This window comes from Sparus aurata, chromosome 17 (assembly GCF_900880675.1).
Source record: "Sparus aurata chromosome 17, fSpaAur1.1, whole genome shotgun sequence".
Lineage (NCBI taxonomy): Eukaryota > Metazoa > Chordata > Actinopteri > Spariformes > Sparidae > Sparus > Sparus aurata.
Genome location: NC_044203.1, coordinates 1,839,703 through 1,845,102, shown reverse-complemented (window position 1 = coordinate 1,845,102; position 5,400 = coordinate 1,839,703). Strand labels below are relative to the sequence as shown.

The 5,400-nt window shown below is 43.3% G+C and overlaps 1 long non-coding RNA gene across 1 annotated transcript; it reads right to left on the bottom strand.

The window, feature by feature from the left end:
• Nucleotides 1-3,247: 3,247 nt before the first annotated feature.
• Nucleotides 3,248-4,919, bottom strand: LOC115567984 (uncharacterized). The gene is made up of 4 exons (XR_003981309.1): nucleotides 4,747-4,919; nucleotides 3,776-3,937; nucleotides 3,600-3,692; nucleotides 3,248-3,340 (listed from the first exon to the last, which is right to left on the bottom strand). It is a non-coding gene; the product is annotated as an uncharacterized LOC115567984 (long non-coding RNA).
• Between the last annotated feature and the right edge of the window lie 481 nt (nucleotides 4,920-5,400).

Below are 5,400 nucleotides of genomic sequence, written 5' to 3'. Positions count from 1 at the left end.
AGGGAGCCTGAAAGAAAGAGAAGGAGGAGAGAGAAGAGGAGGGGAGGAGAGAGGAGGAGGAAGCTATAGAGAGTGACACAGCTTGCAGCTTGTGGGAACAGAAAACAAAAACAAAGGTTAGAGAAATGCAGTATTTATCAGAAAAAACAGATTGTTTCTCGCCTCAAAAAGGCACGTCCTCCAGGCAATGATAAAAGACTGCCTCTCACCATTTCACTGGTGCATAAGTTGGTGTCAAGATTAAGACATGGGTGTTTTTCACCTTACATTGATGTTCTATTGGAAGCGGTTCTGCTAATGGCTTTCTTTGGGTTTCTCAGGTGTGGTGAATATACGACCAGATCTCTCTCTTTTAATCCTCAGCACGAATCCTCTGATTTAACCATAGAAGATCACATGTAATCTATATTTCTGAAACACTCAAAGTCTGATAGATCTCGCCAAGGCACCCAAATTATCATTGCTAAGACTAACACTTCTTTTTGTCCCTTCTCCTCCATGATGAAATTCCTGCAACATCGCTCTCTGACCCCTTTGTCGGCACCACTGTTTATCACATATGGTTGCAAACCCATGACGAGATCTTGGTTCTCCTCAAAGCTGCGCGACCTCTTCCTGAGCTGCGGTCTTTCCCCAGAACACTATTCCCCTCACTCCCTGAGAATCGGCGCAGCCACAACCGCAGCTTTCCTTCTGCCTACATCGACGCTAAAATCCCTGGGCCGCTGGTCATCCTCAGCCTTCAAACGCTACATCAGGCTCCACAAGAAGGAGATCTTGTCTGCACAAAAGCTCATGAGCTCCTGTACCCTCTAAATGCATCAATAAAATTTGGTAGCTACCTCGCTGTTTAATTCTATTATCGCATATCAGGTGGTTTGCTGGGTTAGTATTCATTCAGCTTAGCATGTCTTTGCAATGCACTTACAGGAGGATTGCTGCTCACTAGATAGAATATTCCCTTCATGGCCGAGGTGCTCATGGGGAATGGCCACATGGCAGCGGTGCCAGGCCCACACATAGTAGCTTCACCAGATAGTATATTCCCCTCGTAGCCGAGGTGCTCTTGGGGAATGGCCACACGGCAGCGGTGCCAGGCCCACACATAGTAGCTTCACCAGATAGTATATTCCCCTCATAGCCGAGGTGCTTATGGGGAATGGACACACGGCGGTGGTGCCAGGCTCACACATAGTAGATCCTCACGTCAGAAGCGTCGGGCTCCTTATCTGTGCAGTTTTGGGGGAAATATATTTAATCATCACTCCCCAATATCTCATGTAAACATTTCTGCGGGGAGTGGTGAGGTCAGAGCCTAGACGCCAAAACAAATCTAACTATGTTCTGCTTGTAATAAACATTTCAAACGTGAGTTGTCTGAAATGAAGCGACGCCTGCGAGCTAGTTCAGGCAGTCAACTCGAGCTTCACTGCCATATACACACATGATATGCTTCTCTCTCCAGACCATCCCACAAACGCACCCTCTCTATTGAGCGGGTTATTTAAACGCATAAAATTATCTTCTCTCCCTCTGGCTCGTCAATGCTGCTGTTGCTCTGCACAAGCATCACCGCCTGCTCTTTCAGCCCACCACCACCCCAGCATCCACCTGCAGGCTCTGTCTAGGGGGAAATATATTTAATCATCACTCCCCAATATCTCATGTAAACATATCCGCGGGGAGTGGTGAGGTCAGAGCCTAGACGCCAAAACAAATCTAACTATGTTCTGCTTGTAATAAACATTTCAAACGTGAGTTGTCTGACTGAACTCAACTTGTCGTGTTTGGAGGAGAAAGAATGCTGAGTTGCATACAAAGAACACCATACCTACTGTGAAGCATGGGGGTGGAAACATCATGCTTTGGGGCTGTTTTTCTGCAAAGGGACCCGGACGACTGATCCGTGTAAAGGAAAGAATGAATGGGGCAATGTATCTTGAGATTTTGACTGAAAACCTTCCATCAGCAAGGGCATTGAAGATAAACGTGGCTGGGTCTTTCAGCATGACAATGATCCCAAACACACCACCCGGGCAACGAAGGAGTGGCTTCGTAAGAAGCATTTCAAGGTCCTGGAGTGGCCTAGCCAGTCTGCAGATCTCAACCCCATAGAAAATCTTTGGAGGGAGTTGAAAGTCCATGTTGCCCAGTGACAGCCCCAAAACATCACTGCTCTAGAGGAGATCTGCATGGAGGAATGGGCCAAAATACCAGCAACAGTGTGTGAAAACCTTGTGAAGACTTACAGAAAATGTTTGACCTCTGTCATTGCCAACAAAGGGTATATAACAAAGTATTGAGATGAACTTTTGTTATTGACCAAATACTTATTTTCCACCATAATTTGCAAATAAATTCTTTAAAAATCAGACAGTGTGATTTTCTGGATTTTTTTTTCTCATTTTGTCTCTCATAGTTGAGGTATACCTATGATGAAAATTACAGGCCTCTCTCATCTTTTTAAGTGGGAGAACTTGCACAATTGGTGGCTGACTAAATACTTTTTTGCAAACCTAAAAGCCAGTCTGAGACCATGTTTATGCATGTTAAACAAGAACATTGAGTAAATTAGTAAGTAGAATCAATCAGCTCTTAATCATCTGTCTAACAGATTGAGCTGCTTATTTAACCCTCCTGTTATCCTTTCTTCCATCCTTCCTCCCCCTCCCTCCCTCCTTCTTTCCTCCCTCCCCATTCCCTCCCTCCTTCCTTCCTTCCTTTTGGAGGCTGGTTTGTGTTGTCAGAGAATTTACAATGAAAGTCTTGTATCACATCTTAAAACAAAGTTCCCCACATTTTAACATCACAATTCTGTATTGAACAGTTGACCCCATTAGCCCTCATTATCAGTCCAATATAATAAAGTGGGACAAGATCAGCGTGTTTTCCTTAGCAGTCTCAAAAAGAAAAGCCTGAGACAGTAATGATTGTTCACAGTACATAACTCCAGAGAGTGGTAATGAAGATCAAACCAGACTAAGCCTCGGCCCGAGTACATGGATTGAGAAACAGAATCTTGGGGTACAAACTGTGACATCTGTCCTCTGTTTTCAACTTCAGTTTCTCATATGGAAACAAAACCTTCAGGATTGTGCTGAAGAAACTCAAAGGAATTCTTCATGGCATCTGGATACTCGAGATTAACACAGTAGATGACCCCCATAAGCATGGCAAAGCTGTGTGCCACATCTTTAATGTTGTGAAGCACAATGGTCTCCTCAACCACAACTGCAACATTGAAGATCTCGTGTGGAATGGCCCCTTGTTCGCCTTCATAGCGAATCAGGACTCCAAGCTGCATCCCCTTCATGGCTTCATCCAGGTTCTCAGCATGAGACTTGAAGAGCAGAAATAATGTATGACCATTTTCATCTGCAAGTACATCAGTTTTACAATACCATATCTCCAACACCAGGTTTGGAGAAGAAGAGCATAGTAATGCCAAGAAGCAGATCGATAAACTGTTGAGGATGAGGCCAACAACAGAAGATATTTTAGCCAATTCTAACCACATAAAAGTCCCAGTGTAAAGTGTCAATGTCAGTTCAAGTGCATACTATATTTAAATATTTTTTAAATTAAAAAAATATTCTTACATCACACATCCTGATGACATTTGATGGATCTTCGCCTGATATGTAGTATGGCAGACCAAGCAGAGCAGCAGCCCTTCTTCTCTCATTTGTGTCCTACAAAACAAAGAAACATGCAGTAAGATAAAAATGTTATGACAAACATAACAAATTTTCTAGTCATCCCCTCTTGCACTTACATCTCTCACAAGGCAGTTCAAAATGTCTTTTAGTGATTGCTTTTTTCCAGACTTGGTTGCTGCTTTGTACACCTCCAGCAGTCTTGGGATCAGACCATCAAGTCCTTCAAGAAAAGATTCCAGGAGATCTACGGTGACAATCCTTTTGAATTCTGCCTTAATCTGAGGAGACAGACAGAAAATACTGATCAACATATTTCTCAATAGGACACAGTAAAGTGTCTGACTTAACATGATTAACCCCTCGGTTGTCCTCAGGTCAAGGGAGGAAGGGAGAAAGGGAGGAAGAAGGAAGGAAGTAAAGAAGGGAAGAAGGAAGAAACGGAGGAAGGAAGGGAGTAAGGGAAGGAAGGGAGGAAATGAGTGAGGAACCCCCAATTTCCACTGGATACGTGTCCGCTGCGTTATGTCTCCGCCAAACCAGCGGAGCTGATAGGTTTCACTTTAGTCTATGCAGTGTCAAACCGTGGACCTGGGCCCTGGGCCTTCAATAGGACCACATGTGGCAATAAAAATTAAACATAAATACAAATAATAGCCAGAGCCCCATCACATGGATGTTCAGCATATTAAAGGTTTATTTGCCCTAACTGGCTTCACAACACACAAAGGCGATTCCAGAAAAACAGTCATTCAAAGCTAGCTATCATGACATCACTTATTTAAAAAAACTAAATGAAACAAACAAATCACACATTCACTTAATATATTTGTTTAGCTGGAATGAAAGTAAAATGTCTAGAATAACCATTAGCTACTGTTCAACAACAAAAGATGGATCCAATGCTAATCCAATGTTTTTTGTGTTTGTTTGAGCTTAGACACAATTGAATTTCAAAAGTATAAAACAAACACCTCCTGAGGTGAAATGGGAAACAGCACAAGCTTTGTGCAAGTTATGCTCAGCCATTTTTCACTGGCCTTAATGGCTATGAAACTTGCAAATTGTAGGTTTACAGTATACTTCTTACAAATTCAGTTCTGTGTGCATGCTGTGGGTCTGGGCTGTGCTGCTGCTGTGGGTCTGGGCTGTGCTGCTGCTCTGGGTCTGGTCTGTGCTGCTGTGGGTCTGGGCTTTGCTGTTCTGGGCTGTGCTGCTGCTACTTTTGGCAGTGCTGCATTTGAATTAACTAGATAACTTAAAAAACACATCATGTACATTTCAACTGTCTGATTAATAACAATCTAAAATGAATGACATTACTGATGCAAGCTTTACATTTCTGGGCTGTGCTGTTCTGAGTCTGGGCTGTGCTGCTGCTGTTCTGAGTCTGGGCTGTGCTGTTCTGAGTCTGGGCTGTGCTGCTGCTCTGGTTCTGGGCTGCGCTGCTGCTGTTCGGGGTCTGGGATGTCCAGCAACTCCAAATAATTCCCCTTGTTTGCTGAATAGTGGAGTACATGTGCAATTTTTGTTATGGAAGAACTGTGTCCTATTCTTGATGTACCATATACATTTCAAAGCTTTCAGCATAATAGTTTGGCTGAAATGAATGTTTGTTGTTTTATCTTATAATAAGCCACGCCCACATTGACCAGTCATGACCACCTTCAAGATATGGCCTCAGGATTGGCCCTACATCATACTGACCAAATTTTGTAAAAAATCGGTGTAGCCGTTCATGAGA